General features: G+C 34.6%; 1 long non-coding RNA gene across 1 annotated transcript in view; it reads right to left on the bottom strand.

Moving 5' to 3' along the window:
• Positions 785-21,607, bottom strand: part of LOC102166247 — a 264,337-nt gene continuing 243,514 nt past the window's right edge. Inside the window, exon 4 of the long non-coding RNA XR_002341539.1 lies at positions 785-1,233. This is a non-coding gene — a long non-coding RNA (uncharacterized LOC102166247). The remainder of the gene's footprint in view (positions 1,234-21,607) is intronic.

The raw sequence follows: 21,607 nt of genomic DNA, 5'->3' as shown, positions 1-21,607 counted from the left end.
GTGATTACCTCAGCTTAAGATAAGCAAATATGGAGGATGTTTATTCTAAAGGCTAATATATTATAACTATGATTAAAATCAATGTGGTTCCCTCAAGAATTATCCTAACATTATACCTTGGGATGTTACCTCTTCTTTGAGACCTACAGCATTTTTTGAGTGTCCATTCATTAAGTGCCTCTGGTATTATAATAATTTTTTATCAACTCATTAATTTTACTTAATTGCCTTTTGTGTATAATAGGGACTTACCTAGATTTATAATGATTATTAGTAATTACTTAAGCTTAAACATGAGTAAACTTATTTTGTTTTTGTTTCCCCAGAAGTAAATACATCTTTATCACAAGCCTAATTTGGCACCCAGAGACATAAAATTCTACTTGTAACAGCATATAAAGCCTTGGGCATATTTTCTGTACATGCATATTTTAAGGTCTAGAAAACTACGTATAGATGCCTATAACTGGGAGTTTCTCAGTTTTTACTTTATTATTTTTTCACTCCCTAAGGAGATTTTATTTGTTTAATGTCCATCATTCAAGAATTCTTAATTGAACACCAACTATGCACTGATCACTATTGGCATCTAGGACTCATTTGAATTCACAGACATCTGAAAGAACGCATTTTAGAAATTAACCAAGTATTTGTGGCATTTTTTTTCCTAATGAGAATCAGAGGGCTCTTAAATTGTGCCAGATGTTCAAGAGATGTGTTAAGAATGACTGAATACTCTAAGTGATCCGTCAGTTTCACACAGAAATAAGTAAAGCAGCTGAGATCTGAGAAGACTTGAAAGCTCATGTTTATAATCTTCATATATAGCTCCTGTGAGAAGATAGAGGGAGAAGTCATTGTGCCAAACTCAGGAGATGAAGGAAATCTCCTCAGAGAGGAAATGGTGATACATCACCTCAGCAAAGAATAATAAAACATTTACTGTGAATAATATTTTGATCTTAATACTGCAGGATGGAAAAAAAACAAACTTCCTTAAGATATGAAAGGAAGTGTCAGAAATGCAGAGATGTGTGTACATCTGCCTTTGTCAACCCAGTTTGCCAATATAAACTTTAATAAATAGGGCATTCATATCCAATCTTCTTTTGAAGTACGATCTGAAGAGTTTGCTCCTTTTCTCTGAAGATAGGCATCTATCACGGCAAAATCTTTAACCAGCTTCTCAGGAACTAGTATACTTACTTAAGCAAGCAATTTGTAAAGATTCTTCTGAGAAAAAAAAAAAAAAATATTGGTGTATTGCTGAGATCTGGTATTTACTGACTATGCTTTATGAGGATGATTTTTGCCTGTGTGGGTTCCGATTATCTGATACAGAGCCCCAAATGGGCAAATATACTGTAGAACAAAGTAGGACACCACGTATTGACAATTTAAGAACAGACTGTGTGACTGACCTGATAGGTCTTTCCCATCTTGAATATGAGTGAATATGTGATTTCTCTGTGAATTTAAATGAATTATGCTAATGTCCATATTGAAAACCTTATTTCACTTGAGTCAGTTTGTGTAAAGTTTGAGCAAGTCTATCTCTTATTTCTTACAGGGGGTTCTTTCATTAAGGATATCTTTACCTTGGCATTGCTGTGGCTGTGGTGTAGGCTAGAATCTATAGCTCTGATTCAACCCCTAGGCTGGGAAATTCCATATACCACACACATGGCCTTAAAAGTAATAAATAAATAAATAAATAAAAGGAGTTCCCGTTATAGCTCAGCAGTAACGAGCCCAACTAGGATCCATGAGGATGTGGGTTTGATTCCTTGTCTCACTCAGTGGGTTAAGGATCTGGCATTGCCGTGAGCTGTGGTGAAGGTAGCAGACAGGGCTTAGATCAGGCGTTGCTGTGGCTTAGGCTGACAGCTCCAGGTCTGATCTGACCCTTAGCCTGGAAACTTGCATATGCCACACCTGCTGCCCTTAAACTTAAAAAAAAGAGTATCTTTTCTTCACATCTTTCTTGACTTTTAATAAACGATACTTTAAGTTTTTTGTGTGTGCATTTAATTGTAAAAAAAATATTTCAGTTTTGTTTTTAATAAAAAAAAAGGGCCAAATCTTTGCTTGTCACTTTTCGAATCATTAATGGTACATATTCGTGTATTTATATACATCTGTTTCGTATTGTACAAGATTCACCAAAACATTTATGTTATGAGGTGGTAGTTGAATGGATATTTATTGAATATTTCCCATGTTGTAGGCATTCGCTGTAGACCAATATGCTTTTTTTTTTTTTTTTTCCAATGGCAACTCCAAGACCAATTTGCTTTTGACAAGACAATAAAATATCTTTGGAGTGAGGACAGCAGAGAATTTATGTTGTACTAAAACCAGATGCTGGAAATGCTCCGGGCAATGCTTTCTCCCTTTAATCTGATTTCCTCTTAGAACTGTTTCATTCTAGTTCCTTTTATTTCATTGTGCTTTGGCAGATTTTATCTATCTTAGCTAACACAAGTTTATAATTCACTTCTTCTCTCTTTCACTAATATCACTGTATCCGTTCTAAATTTCAAGTAATCTTGGGCCATCTTTCCACCAGGTTTACAATCATTTCTTTATCTGTGGCCACGGGTATAGGGTCATAGCTTTCAAGGTCCGCACCATAGCATAACATTCTTAAAGAAAGAGTGTCACTGTGGATTCTGCCAACACTCCAAAAGAAGTTCGTTGAAACATCATGCTGTGAGAATAACACATGTTATCTGAGTCAGTCCTTTCAACAACATTCAGTTAGGAAGGTAAATCTGAAAGGTTTATATAGTTGGTCCAAGGTGAAACAACTAGTTGACAGATTTCTAATTTAAATTCAACCTGTGTTAACTTATGAGCCCAACAAAACTTTAAAGCCCGTATAAAACTGATGCGATGGATAAAGATATCACATATAGGGGAAAACAATTTCTAAAAGTGAGTAATTTATCATATAGCTACAATTTTTACAAATAATCCCACTCTTATTTATCATATCCTGTACTGACACTTACAAATTATTTATTTGTATTTCTGGTGAACATGCTAAGAAAACCAGTATATACTTTATTATAGCAAAAGAAAACTGCTAACCTTCCATTGTAAGGAAAAAGATAAATATGGTGATATGTTCAATTAGGGATTCAGTTTAACTTTTTCCCTATCCTGGGCATCAGATTTAATGGAATTGTGCATGGATAAATAGCAGCACAAAAGACAGAAGTAGCCATAGTTTGTAGTACTGAGAGTTACTGATCAGCGCATGTTCTCTTTAAGTGATATATTTCCGTACACTAGAGAGTGCCTATAGTCTATTTATAAATATAACCTGAGTGGCTGAGCAAATCACAAAGGAAATTTATTTATTTATTTATTTATTTATTTATTTTCTTTCATCTTTTAAGGCCACACCCATGGCATATGGAGGTTCCCAGGCTAGGGTTCTAATTGGAGCTGTTGCTGTTGGCCTATGCCAGAGCCACAGCAATGACAGATCCGAGCCCTGTCTGTGACCTATACAACAGCTCACGGCAACACCAAATCCTTAACCCACTGAGTAAGACCAGGGATTGAACCCACAACTTCATGGTTCCTAGTTGGATTCATAAACCACCGAGCCACGATGGGAACTCTGAGAATAAACATAAATTTAAAAAGAGGAGGAGTTCCCCGTCATGGCTCAGCAGTTAATGAAATGGCCTGGCATTCATGAAGATGCAGGTTTGAATCCTGGCCTCGCTCAGTGGGTTAAGAATTCTGCATTGCCCTGAGCTTAGTGTAGGTCACAGATGTGGCTCGGATCCCATGTTGCTGTGGCCCTGGCATAGGCTGGCAGCTACAACTCCAATTGGACCTCTAGCCTGTGAACCTCCCTATGCCACGGGTGTGGATCTAAAAAGACAGACAAAAAAAAAAAAAAAAAAAGGAAATTCCATCTGAAACTAATTAATCTTGCCCCCTCCTCATTTTATTATTTTCATTGGTTCAGCACAAACAACATCAGGCTATTGGCAATGTGAAGACAGACTTTGTTGAGGAGGAGAATATTCTGATCAGAGCTATGATTAGGGAGGATATAGCATAATCCCTGGATCATAAGATGGGATCACTAATGCTAATGAATTTGTATTTATGGGAAAATATTAATATTTTAGGGAAAGTTATAATTATATGTCTCATTCAGTATGATTAGTGACATTGTTGTGAGTTTTCTCTGTATAAGAATGATCATAGGATAATGGGCTGGGAAAGGTAAGTGTATCATCCTTAAAATTTCAAGATAGTCTTTAGCCAAAGTAAACAGAGAATTAGATCTTCAAGCTGCAGATGAATTAGAATTTATCAAGCTAGATACATGTCAGTGTTTAAATATGTTCTTTGTGCTTGCAGAAATATCCTGGTATACTGAGATCTCAATTGTTAGGAGTCAGTTGAATTTTTATAAAAATAAATTATGGATATATGAAATGCAGATGCATTCAAAGGGAACACTGGAAATGTTAATCCTAATGACAACATGAAAAAAAGCATTATTATTACTCAAAATTGACAGATGAGAAAAAAGAAAGCAAGTGGCCCTCCCGAGTCACAGAATTAAGCAAGCTTAAGAACCCAGGTTCCAAAGCCTAAGTTATTAACACAACCTTACCTCACATTGCAGGTAAGGCAGATGAAGTCATACATGAGCTCACATAGACTAGAGGAAACCCCTTTTTGGAGAGGCAGAAGTTTCTATTCTTCATAGCAAAGAGTGATGCATGATTATAAATTATTTTTTAATAACTGAGAGACAGTATTTAAAGAAAAAAATTACTTCAAATCCCTTCATCTTATCCAAATTATTTAAATTAGCTTCAGACTAAAATAATATTTGGTGAGTGATGGGGGTGGTACTCAGAAGCTCCTTCAAGCTAAAGCATTTACATACACATGGACTTCTGAAAATATCCACTCCTTTGTCCCATATCCCACAGATAATAGGTATTCAGACCTCAGAGAGGCAAAATGGAGAGAGAGGTTTCAGAATGTTCCACAATGGTTGGAATCAATCTCCATGGGCAGGCCAGTAGAGGACATTATTCTTAGTTGAAAGATGCTGTAACAAGGAGTGAAGTCAAAGAGAAGTCTGATAAAGCAATGTTCTGCAAGAAGTGAGCTCAATTGTCACTGGATACTAAATACAGTCTCCTGATACAGAAGAGATTTGTTAATCAAATATTATATAAAAATCACTAGAACTAATGAGAATAATTCCATACTACAGAATTAGAGCCAAAATAAGCATATGCTTATACAAAATAAGCATATATAAGATTACTTTATATTAAACTGAAATAATATGACACCTTGCAGATTTTCTACTACTTGTTCTAATGATAATTTCATATTACATCCTGTATCTTCTGATTTTTTTTTATTACTTTCAATGCAACAGCTGTTTCTTGTACTGGAATTTCTATACCAATATAAAGAAATCTCAATCTTATATCTAAAATACCTCAAAGAGATTCTCCTTATTGAATTTATATTGACCAACCAATCACTGTTCCAATTAGCTACAGCCCAGCTTCATGTAAAGCAAACTTAGGAGCATTATCTTCAACAATTCATTTAAGGCCATCTGAGTCCCCTTCTTTGCAGCAAGCAGATTTTGAAGTGGTAAAGAGGATGACTTTTAGCAGGGAAATAGCATCTAAAAAGAATCCTTGCTAACAGTGTGCAGAAATCATTAATTCATTTACTTCTTTAATATCAAGTTCCCCCCTTATCCTTGCCCAGAATTTGGTTGTATAATCATTTATTGCATACTGACGTGTAAACTCTTTATTGTAAAGAATAACAATGTTCATCATATTTTTCTCTAATTTTTTTCCTAGCCCTTCAATGGAGACAATGTAATATACTCATGTGCATTAGTTCTAATCTATACTTTAATGGCAGAGCCAACTGAAGATTGGCACTTACCGTTTACCTCTACAAGGATTAAACTGTGAACAACTGCAGCTGCTGACCCTCAACACCCCTGAAAGAGTTCAGGGAGGAGATCAGAAGAAAGGCACTCTGTGCCTGGAAAAACAGGAAGAACAGGTCTGCAGATACTTAGAAATTTTCAGGCCGAGTTTCGACAACACTATGTAGTGTTTTATTTCCTTTTCTTAAATTGAACAAACACAGATATATTATTGCAACTGTAATCACTGAACAAACATAAATTTATATTATGATTTTAAATAACATTTCAAAGTGGTTCACATTATCTTCATTCACTATTATAATTATACATTTAATGATAAAGTAGTAATTACTTGCATTGATATTTTGTTTTAATATCACTGTGCAATTCAGTTATTTCCAGGCTGAAAATGCAGATAGATTATGCATCTCAAAGTATCTTTGTGAATTAAAAATTTTCTTTATATAAACTTAGAAACACAAGCACCTCAACAATCTTGAAGTGGCATGTAACCTAAAAGGTCAGAATACATAAATGTCTTTATAACTACTGCTATTTATTACCAGATTAATTTTTTTAAATGTAAACCTATTTTCAACTTCTAAAACTATCTTAATGCTTTCATTTTACTATATCTTCTAGCAATTAGCATTATAATTTGTAATATTGTCTAGTGTTCATGGTATAAACACAGTGACTTACAGTTGATTAAATATACATTTTGTTGATTGCTCAAAAGTGTGAATATTTTTTCCATCTGTTTTTTATATTTGCTTCTTTTGTTAACTAACCTGTTTGAATTCATTCAACTTTTTTTTTTTTTTTTTTTTGCATTTTCTTGGGCTGCTCCCGTGGCATATGGAGGTTCCCAGGCTAGGGGTCGAATCAGAGCTGCTGCTGCCAGCCTTCGCCAGAGCCACAGCAACATGGGATCCGAGCCGCGTCTGCAACCTACACCACAGCTCATGGCAACGCCAGATCGTTAACCCACTGAGCAAGGCCAGGGATCGAACCCGCAACCTCATGGTTCCTAGTCGGGTTCGTTAACCACTATGCCACCAAGGGAACTCCTGAATTCATTCAACTTTAAAAAAATTGAATACCAAATGTAGAAAAGTACATCAGGCATTTTTTTTGTATTCATTATTTACTTGCAAGAGTATTCCAAAAATGTTATATCCATTGAGATAATGGCATGTCAAGATGTGATGACATGGCATCTGATAGATAACTTTGATATTTGGAGAATAAAACCTGAGCATGTTTGGAGTTTGCTTAAACTCCCTTATTGATTAAGCTTAAAATGTCTAAATGGCAAAACAAAAAGGAAAAGCATTTGTTAAAGCATCTGAAAGGCCAAGTCACAAATGCAAACAAATTACATTTCTCTTCAAATGGCATTTTGAAAAGAGAAATTTTAATTCCTCTGAAGTCTATAAGGCAAATAGTATACAGATGTCAGTTTAAAGTATAATTGGTTACAATGTTTACATAAAAATAGAATTCAGAAGACAAGCAAAGCAAGTTTGGAATAATTATAAAGAAAGAGATAAAAGGATGATGGCATGAAAATAATGAAAAGGAGATCTTGAGTTTTTAAAGAAATAAAAACAATGTATTTCAGTTTCCAATATTTTCCCTAATTTTAGTAGTTATAACTAAAATTAGGGAAAATATTAGACACTGTGAAGGAATTGATAAATGGAAAAACTAAGCAGCAAGCATTCCCTAGGTCTGATTAGTCAACAATCTATTTATCTTGGCCACATTTAAACATTTTTTTAAACATTTTTTTTTTCCCCTCTCACACGGTAAGGCCCAAGGCAGGAACTGAAAGAACATTCTCAAGGAGTGGGAAACTATAGGTATGAATAAAAGTAAATGAGTTTCCAGGAATTTTTGGTATGGGATGATTTCTAAGGCAAGTCAGAAACCAGTGAGGTAGAAATTCAGTTTTTCAGGTTTTCAGGATAAGGTCAGAGAGAATCAAGCTGGAATCTCAACTCTGTCATTTTTGGTTCTGTTGCCCTGGAAACTGCCTTTATTTTTCTGAGCTTTATATTTTTCTCACATTAAAAAAGACATAAAATAGCGCATTACATATATTTAGAAAGATTTAAATGAAACTTCTTATACCTAAGACCCTTGTCCCCAGGAGTAAAAGGGCCCTTCAGTAATAATGTCTCCTCTTTCATTTGCATTTATAAAGATGCTGGTGGGGTGCTGATTGGTGTTGCTGATAGAATGCCCTGGTTTGTCTTCTGAGGGCAATAGATGCCTGGTATGTTGAATAGCATCTCAAAGTCCTCTACTCAGTGACAGACTCATAATACCTTGAACAATAAATGGACTGTATAGCTCTGTCCTCTCTCTTAACAGATTGAAGAAATGAAGGTCCAGTGAGGTGCAGGGACTTCCCAAGGTTACACAAAGAGACACATTAGAGCGAAACTTCATGCCCAGCTTCTCTGATTCCCTAGGTGTACATGTGTGCCCTTGAAATTCCTTCTTTTCTATGTATGCATGTGGTCCTAGATATTTTATTCTGACATTAATCCCAGATAAATTTATAAATTTCAATCTACTTTGACTATAGAAACCCATCTGTATTTGGCTGGCTCCTTAACTGACAGAAAACTGTAAACCAGCTACAATGGAAAAAATAAAAATCATTTAATTCTCTTAAAAAATAAAATATTGTGTGACAAATTCAAAGAAGAAATCTGTCCCCAACAGACCTTGAGATTAATTACAATTTATACTGGAGAAGAAAGGAGGAAAAATAACAAGTCTAACACAGTGATAGGAAAATAAATATTTACCTCTTTATTTTAGCAGTCATCAGACTGTCTTCTCTGGGATTGTATTTTCAGCGTTTACCAAAGGAAGTGTGTGGAGGGTTGCGTATAAATAGTTTCAAATTCACTGCTACTAATCATGATTAGAAATGAGAACAACTTGAATTTGAAAAATATTAGGCTCTTTGAGCTGATATTGATCATATCATCTGGATTATACTCAGGAGGACTGAGTCTGGAAAGAAATTCCCTTCTCTAATCATTATTGTGTGAAAGTAAAGAGAAAAATGAGTTCATCCTGTCCAGACAAATTCATGAAACTTCATTTCAGGGCCTGAAGGATTCATCATTCTGTTATGTTAGCTGAATTTCCACAACTTGTACATAATCACTCCCAAGGCAGATAGAAAGGCTGGCGAAGATACTCAAGAAACAATTCCAGTTAATAATAAATGTAGTTACTTTTCCATAAGATTCTACGGCAATAAATGGCACAATATGAGCTATCAGACAGCTCATAAAGGACTAGAAGTGATAAAGTTTTGAAATCAATTTGTTTTCATTCATGACAAAAGAAAGAAATTTATTTGGATGGAACTCTCAGAAGGATGATCAGCCACCATCAGTTTCTGACTCTACTAACAGGGGAAAAAAATAATCTGGCTATTGTGTATTAGCAAACCTGTGGATCACAATGAAAAGGTAAAAATTGTGAAAAAAATACTGCATTTTTAAAATTATTTTTAGAAGCAAAGAGAAAAAGTATTCCCTGAAATAAGTAGCGAGCACAAGTAATAGAACAAATGAATCTAATTTTAATCAAGGAGATGTGGGAAATTATGTGTTTTGTGTTATAGTTAGTTGTGAGAACACAGATATACACATACTCTCAAATACATACATGCTACAACATGGATGAATCTTGAAGACATTATGCAAGTGAAAATAAGCCAGAGATTAAGAGACAGATATTATATGGTTATAATTATATAAGGTACCTAGGGTAGTCAAATTCATAGAGAAAAAAAAGTATAATGTTGGCTGTTATGGGTTGAGGGGGAGGGAGAATGGGTTAGTATTGTCTAATGATATAAAAAGCTTCAGTTTGGGAAGATGAAAAAATTCTGGAAAAGAATGGTGCTGGTAGCTACACAATGTGAATGTACTTGGTGCCACTGAACTGTAGATTTAAAAATAATTAAAATAGCAAATTTCATGGTATATAATATTACAATTAAAAAAAAATCCTATGTTGAGCACCAAATCTTTTACATTCACTGAAGAAATGTTATAAGGACAAGATGCAAAATGTTCCTAAAGTGAGTTGTTAGATGGAGTAACAACAAGATCTTAACTACACCTGTGAAAGGTAAACTAGAGAAAACTGAGGTCCATGGTGTTGTGACATACAAATCAGTCATCTGATTCTCACTTCTACTTTTTGATTTCTGGAAACATGCATTCCAAGCCATAGAGGAGACTTCACTGTATGACCACAGGTTTGAGTCATGTATCAAATCCTACTGGAAAGCATCACATTCTTGTTGGATGTTTTCTTCTAGATCATAGTTTAACTCAGATTTCAGTAGTCTAGTTCTTTGTCTTGTTTTGTTTTGTTTTTCATTGTCATTTTGCCTTTTCTAAGGCCACTCCCGCGGCATATGGAGGTTCCCAGGCTAGGGGTCCAATCGGAGCTGTAGACACCGGCCTACGCCAGAGCTACAGCAATGAGGGATCCAAGCCACATCTGCAACCTACACTACAACTCATGGCAACGCCAGATCCTTAGCCCACTGAGCAAGGCCAGGGATCAAACCCACAACCATCATGGTTCCTAGTTGGATTCGTTAACCACTGAGCCACGAGGGGAACTCCTCAGTAGTCAATTCTTAATTCTACCAAGTCAGCGCCTTTGTTTGTTGGGACTGGAGAACAGAATGTTAATGCAACTACAAACACTCAAGCCAGCACATTAAGGCCCTGGTAAGGGGATCAATATAAAGGGCTTGAGTATGAATCTCAACAATTGAAATAACTTTATCTCTTTGTCTCAAGGTTGGGCAACAACCCTTTTACTTGGTCCTGCAATATGTGAGGACCAAGGGCTCTAGTGTTGCCAGAAGTAGAAAATTATGCCTGAATTCCTATTTAATCACCATTGTCACCACACTGACCAGGTGCCGTGATATTTCATCTCCCAGGACCTCGTCCTGTACTTTCACTACTTTCCAAGCCAATCCTAGTTATAGTTTCATAATCATATTATCAGTTCAGGTCAAAGATTAACATTGCTCTATTTCCTATAAAAAAAAAAGAGTATATCCATTTATTTGTCAAGTATATGACAACCCAACATCTATAACCATGTCAAGCATCTCTTCCTAGGAGTACTCATGGAATTAATGCATTAAATAGGATCCCAGAAAAGAAATAGGTGAATGTTCAAAGGAATGATTGTACAACATTTAATGAAAAGCCCATTAACAGAGATGTGGACAAAGTGAAGTTAACACAAGGATATACTTGAGAATTAGTAGCAGAGGGATACAGTCACCACCCCGAGGTCTAAAGGAATAAGGGGATGGAACTATTACCAGAGCCTTAGAGAAATCTCTAGCTGTAGGTGGGGACCATCACAGAGGAACTGTGACCTTCTATAGAGAAACTCATCCACTTCTTACCCAAAGCCCAGAAAGGAAGGAGCCAGAGGAATAAATGCTTCTGCATTGCTTTCCTTCCACCATCATACCTCCTGCTGGCCCTTCTTAATCACTGAACACAACTAAACCCTGAGTGTAAGGATCACATTTCGACAGCATACTGGGGACATAGGAAGAGAAAGAACTGATCTAGAGGAACAAATTATACAGTACAGTCTGCTCTCAGTATCTCAGTACCCTAGTTGGGGCATCACACAGCTGAGTCACACTCTCACACACATGTTGTATGAGTTGTTCTGCAGGGAGGTAATCTGCCAGGAAGGAGAATCAGTTCCCAGTGATGGTGTCTTTTCCTTCCTTCCTTGCAAAACAATCATGCAAAAAGAGCGCTAAAATTATATTGATTCATGAAAATTGCCATGGCTTTAGTAACTGTTTTAGGGGCAGTAAGTGGAAATGAATTATCAGATATAAATTCCCAAAGCTTTTCTTACTATGCTAATCTCTTTCAATTGCCATCCGGTATATAACAGAATAATTAAAAAAAATAGTTTAGTGGAATAATACACCTAGCAAATACAGTTTTTATCCATTTTAGATCATGATCATTTAGTAGGAAAGAGAATTAAGAAAGCTTCTGTAGGAGTTCCTGCTATGGCACAGTGGTTTAAGGATCCAGCTTTGCTGCAGCTTCAGCATAGGTCCCGGTGGCTGGGATTCAATCCCTGGCCCAGGAACATTTATATATGTTGAGGGTGTGGCTGAAAAAGTTTCTGTAATCTAGCAAGGAAAATATAAATCAATTTCTATACACATTTTAAAAATATATACTGTGTACTTACCACTATTTTAGACTTTCTTAAAAGACAGTAAACCTATCACAGTCTTTTTAAAGCTAATTAAAGGATTTATAATATTAAAAACATTTGCCATTTATTAGTTTCATTCTTATTTGCAAACAAGAGAACCCATTTTTAAGCAACATTTTTAAGCGGAAGAGGAATTTTTAAAAAGATATCAGGCAACTCAAAGATCACTTGGTGAGACGCAAAGATTAGGATTTTTGACACCACATAGTTCAGAAAAACATTAATTACAACTCAATACTGTTCCTGCAATGACACTGCACACAAGGGTGTGAAGACATTCCCTTCCAGGGCTGACAAGGGGCACAGAACTTCAAAACCTCTGCCAGTCTACCCTTTGTCACCATCCTCATTGAAAAATGAATTTCTTGAAGTACCTGCTTTCTCATATGATTCTCTTCTAAATAAAAGTCTCACACAGGTATTTTTGATTTAAAGATCTGAGTCACATATCTGCACTCTGCCTTCAAGGAGACCAATAAAATGAGTGAGTTTCTGATTTACATCTGGGGAAGAAGGCTCAAATTGCAGCAAATCTGCCAAATTTGTGAAGGTTACCCCCCAAGGAATTACACACAACACACACACACACATAGACACACACACACACACACACACATGTATATATCAGAACTTAAACAACTGTCAAAATTCTGCTTTAACAAAATTCTTTCCTATGGAGTCTGAAGAGGAAAAAAAGGGACCAATGCCAATGGTAGCAAATGAAAATGAAATAGGGTTAATAAGAAACTTTTATGACTATAAGGAGGACTTTAGGAATCAACATTCCTGATTTAGATCTAAAATTTATCCTGTGACTTTAGTACCCCTGCCCCCACCACCTCCTTGTTCAAGCTATTCCATGGGGGCAAAGGGCAGTCAAAAAATGCAGAAATGTTATTTTCCTCAAGTAAAGACATAGGCATACAAAATACAAGTTTTACTTTAAAGTCAGAGGAGAAATATGTAAAATGTTCATAAAGATTTAGGAGACCTAAGAAAGAAACTAGTGTCTCCTTCCCCATAGTCTTTAATGAGTAGTTTAAGATTGGACTGTAATTTGGGATATAGGTTACCTGAAACCTACAAAGGCAAAACCTATATTTTAGAGCACTCAGGGATAGTTTAAAAGCCTGGAATTAACCTATCCATAAAAATCTTTAAGATTCTTAGAAATAAAAGTTAAATAGTGATCATTAATAAAAGATATTTAGGAAATAAGATAATTAAACCCAAATTTTCAAAATACTACACTGAAGCGGTTCTTCTAAAATTTAACCTGGGCAAGTTCCCCCTGTGTCACAGTGCGTTAAGAATCTGGCTGCAGTTGGGTCACTGTAGAGGCATAGGATTGATCCCAGGCCCCGCATGGTAGGTTAAAGGATCCAGCATTGCCGCGGCTGTGGCATAGGTCACAGTTGTAGCTTGGACCCAATCCCTGGTGAAGGAACTTCTGTATGCCATGGGCGTGGCCATAAAAATAATTAAATAAAATGAATTTTAACCTGCATGAAAATATCCTGAGGAACTCTGTTAATTTGTTGATTCAGATTCACTAGGTCTATGGTGGTACTTGAGATTCTGCATGTATAAAAATCTTTTAATTGATGCCTATGCTGCTGGTCCATTGACCCTCTAGCCTACAAGTTTCTGAAAAATCATTGGCATTCGGTGACATTAATAGATGTTCTACCAGGAAAGCTTAAATAGTCAGATTAGTTTGCAAAATTTGATCTTAAACACTGATAAACTGACTTCTTTATGATAGGATAACTCAGAACCTTTAATGAGCCAATATGTCCTGAGATAGCCAAGTGAAAGAGGATAGAATGTACCAGTAACAATATGATATGACAAAAAAGCCTTTTGTTCACTGATTATACATAAAAACTTGTAATCCATAAAACACATTTTGGAAGATATGGTTCTAAATCTTTAAGAACTTTATACATTAGTCAAATGTTCTTTGTTATATCATTCATTAAAGGGTATGTAATTATTTTTAGAAAATACTTATACCATTTTCATAGAATATATGCACATATTTTGTAGAATATATATATGTTGGAACATTGTTTTCCCCTAGAATATTTTAAAAAGTATAAATATAACGTAAGACTTTGCATTTAGTAAAAAAACTACAAATTGGGAAAAAAATGCCTTAAAGACAATACATATCCCGGTTTATAAGTGAGCCAGGATAGGGCTCACTTACAGGCTCAACTTCTAGAGAAAAGTGAAAACATCCCATAATAAAATAATTATGAATTGAATAAATTCATGAAAATAAATTGTCATTCTTTCTTTCTTTTTTCTTTTTAGGGCTGCACCTGAGGCATATGGAAGTTCCCAGGCTAGGGGTCAAATTGGAGCTACAGCTGCCATCCTACACCACAGCCACAGCAATGCCAGATCTCAGCCACATCTGCAACCTACACCATAGCTCACAGCAATACCAGATCCTTAACCCACTGAGCAAGGCCAGGGGTAGAACCCACATCCTCATGGATGCTAATCGGATTCATTATCATGGAACCACAATGTGAACTTTACGTCTTTATTTCTTCAAAACATTTTGGAACACTTACATGAACTAAGTACTCTGACAGATATGAGGATGAAAAATATGTAAGTAATGAATTGTGTGTACAGGTAATTTTAAATTTCAGCAGGTTATTGAGTAAATGCAGTAATTTTTTAAATTATATTTATAAAATTCTATCAAAATGTACCCATTTTTTTTTAAAGAGCCAAGTCGTTTCACAAATTTATGGGAAAGCAAAGAAACAATGAAGTAAAAAAAAAAACCTTGAAAAATACGAACAGTGTTGGATAACGTACATCATAGGATTTTAAACTAAATATAATTAAGAGAGTATGAGATGGAGTAGGCATAGACAAATAGGACCAGTGAACAGAAAAGAGAGTGCAAAACACTCACTGACAGACACATACATGGCCAATTGATTTTCAACAGAATTTACTGGTGAAAATGACAATTTTTTTAACATCAAGATAGCATCAAGATAAAAAACGTACTTGAAATATTTTTATTTCTCCACAAAGGAAATTAATCTGTACAATCAGTTTACATAAAAGTTAATACTTTAAAACTCACAGAATACAGGGAAGAACATCTTTGCTACTGTATTACTTATCTAATGCTCTATATTAAATCATTCCAAAACTTCTTACCTCAAAAACAAGCATTTATTATTATCTCTTTTGGATTCTACTGGTCAGGTATTAAAGTATAGCTTGGCTAGGGTCTTTCAAGGAACTTCAGTCACATTTTTCTGGGGCTGAAGTTGTATTTATGTTGGATGTAAAACCATTCCCGTTATTCACTGTATTGTGCTCATTATATTTGTTTTAACAAACAAAAAAAAACATGTTTATAAGTGCTTTATAATTTTTCTTATGTAATCATACTACTATTACTCTTCAGAGAATATGCATTCTACATAGAAGTTTAATGTGTTTGTATAATGATACAAACTGTATACAATAAATCTGGTATATTTTAGTATTTGTGTCTATCTCCCCAACAGACAGTGAGAGCTCCAAGGTCTATGTGGTTTCTCATGATTCTTTTTATTTTCAATGCATGTTACAGAAGCATTTAATGCTTGAAGAATAAATGAATAATGGAATAAAAATGATGGAACAGAGATCACAGTTACAACCCAGAGCCCTGATTTTAAGGGTGGTATTTCAGACACCATTGGAAGTTAGACCTGAGATGGACAGAGATGAACTTGCCATGGAGTCTCTTAGCACCTTCATGTTGAGAGCTCTCTTTTCTATAGCACATAGATTGTGCTCTAAATACAGGTGATCCTCCCATGAAGAAAGTATACATTTGTATGCAGAAAAACATGTAATGATAAAACTTTTCAAAAGACAAAATGTTTATTGGACTACATGTGTCTTTAAACATCACCTGTTCCCATCATAGCATGCACATCCACTCGCTGTTTGGTTGCTGTACAATTATTAAATTCAGTTTTACAGGAACTAGAAAAAGGGCAAACCCAGCAGTGTACTAATTGTTCAAAGATTAGGAGCAAAGACATGAAGGCAGGAATGAGCAAACTTGTGCTGAAGAGTGGAAGGGACAGACAGCAGAGGAATGTGACACAAGATATCATTGTTTTGATTTTGCTGTCAAATTGCCTTCAAATTTTCCAATCCATTTCTCTTAACTAATTTTAGTAGAAAACCCTAAGTAGTTTTTATTAAATCATCTGTCATCTCTACACAGAATCAAGAATGGTTCCAACAGACACTCAGATAAAATCATCTAATCAGTGGTGAGGACTACCAAATTAATTTTTCTACTCTTCAATTCTAGAGGGATTCAAATTGCTCTGTCATAAATGATGCATAGCAATCCTAATGTGGTTTTAAGGAATGAACAAGTTCTAAATCAGGGCAGTCTTAGTCTGAGCACTATGATAGCATATTAGATCTTTTTACACATACCAATAACACTGGCATCTCTCTCTGAAGATATGGTTAAATAAAATCTTGTTATCTCAGATACTTTCCTCCCTAAAAGCTCATATTAAATTTTCATTGTTTCTTACTTTAAGAATCCTTATTTATTTTTTTCATTCCAATAAATTCAATTTGCAAATGTGTATTCCAATTTGCGCTTGGAAAAATTAATATAGTTCACACTTCAAAGTGTACTGGACTTCATGAAACTATTACGCTAATAATACATTTTAGAATAGATAAAAATAAAATATAATTGCATCTTTATTTTTTGAGAGAGGAATTCATTGAAAATTACCCATCAAAACTTTTTAAAGGTTATTAAAACTTATCCAAACTGCATACAAGACTGAAGAATAGGCCATCAAAGCTGCACATTTTACAAAAATATGTAATTTGAAGAATTAGCAAATATAAATGGTTGAAACTCATATGCTATATATTCCTCTAGTGTAAACGTTCAGGGTTTGAGGGTAGATATTTGGCCAAGCTTGTATCAAATGCATTCTGTGAAGAATATTGTATTTTACACTGAGGAAAGAAAATGCTAATGAAGTAGTATGACTTAACCTTAAGCAATGTACAGTCCAATTAAAAAGTAAAAATACAAAAAGTTGTTAGAATATAAAACTGAAAACCAGCATGACACAAAGCTCAAGACATAAGTGCCATAAAGTCTAGGGGAATGGACTTAAGGAAAATCTAGTGATGTGACACTAATTGGAATAAAAGGATTTTTAAAAAAGCCAAGTTTTCACTAGGCCTGCAAGGGTATGCCTAAGTTGGAAAGGTGAAAGGAGGGGGTGGGGAAAGACATTGCAGGCTGTGTGCTTGTGAGTTAGGAAATACAGACAAAACTGAGCAAATGTGTTGGGACTAGAAATGACATGTATGAAGTATGGTCGTTAATATCTATTGATCATCTGCTATATGCAAAATACTTGCTAAGTGGTGTACCTTCATTATATCAATCCCCTCAATTATTAATCACATTTTAAAAATTGGGGCACCAAGCCCAGAAAAATGAAGTAACTTGGACAAGGCTAATAGCTGGTAATTGAAGGAGTCTGGGTTTTAAACCTTATATATTCAATTTCAGAACTCAGATTTTAAAACATAATATATTTTGTAATTTTTATTTAATCATGAGAGGGGTGTCTGATTAGATATTTTCCTCCTATAAAAACTCTTAATACTTTATTTGATCTCAGTTGAACTGAGTAAATCACAGTCTATTTTTTCTTGAATTATACATATTAGAGAACAGATTTCAGCATCTGTATTTGATAATAGTATTCTTGATGTCTTGATTTATCTTTTTCTTTTCAATTCCTCAGTCACAGGCACACCCCAACACCGTGGTGTGAATGTAAGTAAGCATCTGTAACATAGAAAAAATAAAGCAGATGCAATTCTAGATTCTGGATATATTCTTGAAATAAAAGCAATGGTATTTTTGAAAACTCTGTATATAAAGTATGTTATGAAAACGTAACTTTAGAGTATTCAGAAAGTTTCTCTGTTATGAAGAAGTTGACTGTGGGTGAAATAGATTTGGAAAGACAAATCACATGCACATTTTAGACCTATTATAATTGACATGGTTAAATCCAAGTAGACATGCCAGGTAAGCACTAGGAATTTGAAAGCTATGCAATTGGAATATATTAACACAGATCATAATTAAAGCTTATGCTTTAATGAGAGCACTGAAACTGAATATATATAGAGAAGGATCAAGCACTGAACCATAGGTAATCCCAAGGTCAAAAAGTTTGAGAATCAATGGAAACCAACAAAAAGTGGCCAGTGAGGGAGGAAGAGGAAAAGGGAAAAAATGTCCCAGAAAATAATCAAATACAGCAACAAAATCCACAAGAGTACAAGAAGGTGCTATCTCTGAAGCTGTGTAGGAAAAATGCACTGTGTTGTCCTTTATTCTCATATAATACTTCTGACACTAGATGTATGATTTTTTTCCACACTGGTCAATTTTCTGACACCAGCCTAGTGTCCTACAATTCAATTTAGTTCTGACAGTATCTACCTAGAGAAAATGTCAGATACCACTAGTTAAAGGTTTGAGTCCTCTGCTCATTCTACCCAGCACTGAAAATTCTCAAATGACACTGATGGCAAAAACAAGCCAAATCCATCATATAAAATACTCTGCTTCCTAAATATGCAATAGCATTCTATTGTCTGATCACCTAGCTAATCATCAATTAAGAATTGTTCACAACAATAAATATTTGGCAAGTTTTAATCAATACGCACATAACACACAACATGTTAACTTATTTCATCTAATACACCATCTTTGATCCCCTTTACACAGCCTATTCATTATTTATTAGTGTTTAATCATAATATTTTTAAAACAAATTATGTTTATACGTCTTAATGAACCTAGCAAATTTATCCTGTTAATTTGGAAATATGTAACATATTTTTATAGCTTTGGCCTGACAATAAGGAAAAGTAATTTGGTTAAAACTTCAAGAAGAATTTCTCACAAAGATGAAGTAAGAGTGAGATATTTTTAATCACTGTAGTCATTCAGCCATGTTCCTAGCATGAAATGGTTTTATTGGCCAGGAAATTCCCAGCAGAATAGCAAGGAAAAGGTGGCAGGTGTTCAAGCATTAATTGAATAGGTCAGGGCACAAATATCCTCAGCAGTAATTATGGCTGAATTAACTAATTTTTAGCAATGGCTTCACAGCAAATTTATCTTGCCTAGGTACTGCTCTAGCTATAATTCATTCCTTGAAATCATAATACCTTACACTGTCTGATAGAGGTTTGCACTGCCTTTGAAAACTGCAGGTTTCTAACAATAAAATCATATTAATGTTTAATTCAATAAATACATAAAATTCGGTTATCAACAGCTAGTTCTGTGACTCTTTCTATGTATCACCTACCCTACAATCTACACTTTTAACTAAGATGTTAACCTACAAACAACTTTCTAGAACATATAACAAAGTTTTCATCTTTTGCAAGCTTCATCCTAAGATTGAAAGGTTTGAAAGTTAAAATTTATTATGTAAGAAGAGATGGAGCAAAATATTTCCATTTTATCTTAATCACGGTACATACACTATGAACTTCCTTATTGCTGATAAGTGTGATTCCTCACCACTTGCAAACTTTCAACTTTTAAAGACACATATCATTTCTTCAAGAATTTTGAGAAATGTTTAAATATGCATAAGAGCACAAGCAGTCATATAAAGTGGCTTCAATACAGTCAAGTTAGTACATTTTAAATAGGAGTTATTTTCCAAGGAAGATATTGCACACTCCAGTTTTAGACTGAATACTTCTGCAGGTGTTTTTCTCTCATTTTAAATTTAATTACACTTAGCAAATCTAATGGCATGTTTTCAGCTGAGGGCAATGGCAAGTTTTATTTAGATTTAAAAACAATGATACATGCATTTTCATAATTTATAATTTATGCAACCATAATTAGTCTGAGATTTTGAAACTTGCCATGTAAATCTACTGGAGTTTAATTATTCCAGTTCATAGTTATATACAGTGCTTTAGTCCCATCTCCCGACCTCGGCTGTGTGGTAAGATTCTTTATATTGCTTCTTTCTTAGCCATTTTCTGAGGCTTCGTCCCCAGACTTTCTCTAAATTCTACCCAAAATTATTCCAAAAGAATCCTGGTTTAATTCATAGTCTAACAGTATGGTATAACTTAGAGGCTCAAAGTGATTTTGCAATTATTGAATTTTCATGCTGGAAGATTACAGACATTTACTAGAATCATGCTAAGGCATTTCTGTTTTACAGACCAAAGACTTGCTGGAGATTTTTGCTGTGCATACTTCCTCTACTAAATTCATAATATTTAGATTTCCTTTCAAAAGTCAAAACAGTTAAATGGATTTGTTTTCTAGTAAGAATTTCTCAATATCATTATATTGAGAGATTTGTAATGTGATAAGAAGAAATATATAACATTAAATTAATACAATAAATATAGTTAGGTTAGGCAGGATTTATAAGTATATAAGGTTGTGTTTCAGACAGTTGTAGTGGGCATTTGTTATATTCAGCATTTGACCAAATCAAGGTACTTCTAAATATTTGGTAAGAAGGATCTTCCATTTGCTGTAGGAGACTATGAGAGGAAGATATTTCATTTTCCCCTTCCCTGGTAGTTATGTCATGGCCATGTGGCCTAAGCTTGGTTGACTATATATTCCTGTCTGTTATTTTGATGTTTAATATAGCAACAGAGCAACATTTTTAAAAGATCAGAGAATATTCATGGCAGGGTAAATATAAGCCTAACATTGTGGAAAAGTGACCAATGATGATAGTTCTAGATACCTACAATTGAAAAATTCAGAAATTCAGAGCTTCAGGTATAGCTGTATCCAGGCATGTCATATTGTCCCAAGTCAGTATTTCTCTCTATATATCTTAACTCTACTTTTTCCTTTAATTTATTCATTGATAGGCTTTGTTCTAGTGATGATCTTTAGCATTTTCCCATTAATTCTAGAAAAGTACATACATATGTGTATCTAGCTAATTAGGTTTGTGGGGTAAACAGTAAATTAAGTTTTGGTTGGCCAAAATTATTTCATACATTATGTATCAGTATACTGAGTGGCATTAATGCTATTCACATCAAAAAGGCTTACTGTGGAGGAAAAGTGTATCCCTTGTAAAAAAAAATCACAGTGTAATAATCAGAAAAAGGAACAATAGAAGCTGGCTAGCAGGTAGAAACAGCAGATATTCCTATATTTGATAAAGATTCTTCTAACCTATTTTTCCTTTTATCTTCTCAAATGGGGCGCAA

The sequence above is a fragment of the Sus scrofa genome, chromosome 2 (assembly GCF_000003025.6).
Source record: "Sus scrofa isolate TJ Tabasco breed Duroc chromosome 2, Sscrofa11.1, whole genome shotgun sequence".
NCBI classification, from domain to species: domain Eukaryota; kingdom Metazoa; phylum Chordata; class Mammalia; order Artiodactyla; family Suidae; genus Sus; species Sus scrofa.
Note: the sequence above shows the minus strand (reverse complement) of the source record. Positions and strands in the feature narration are given on the sequence as shown.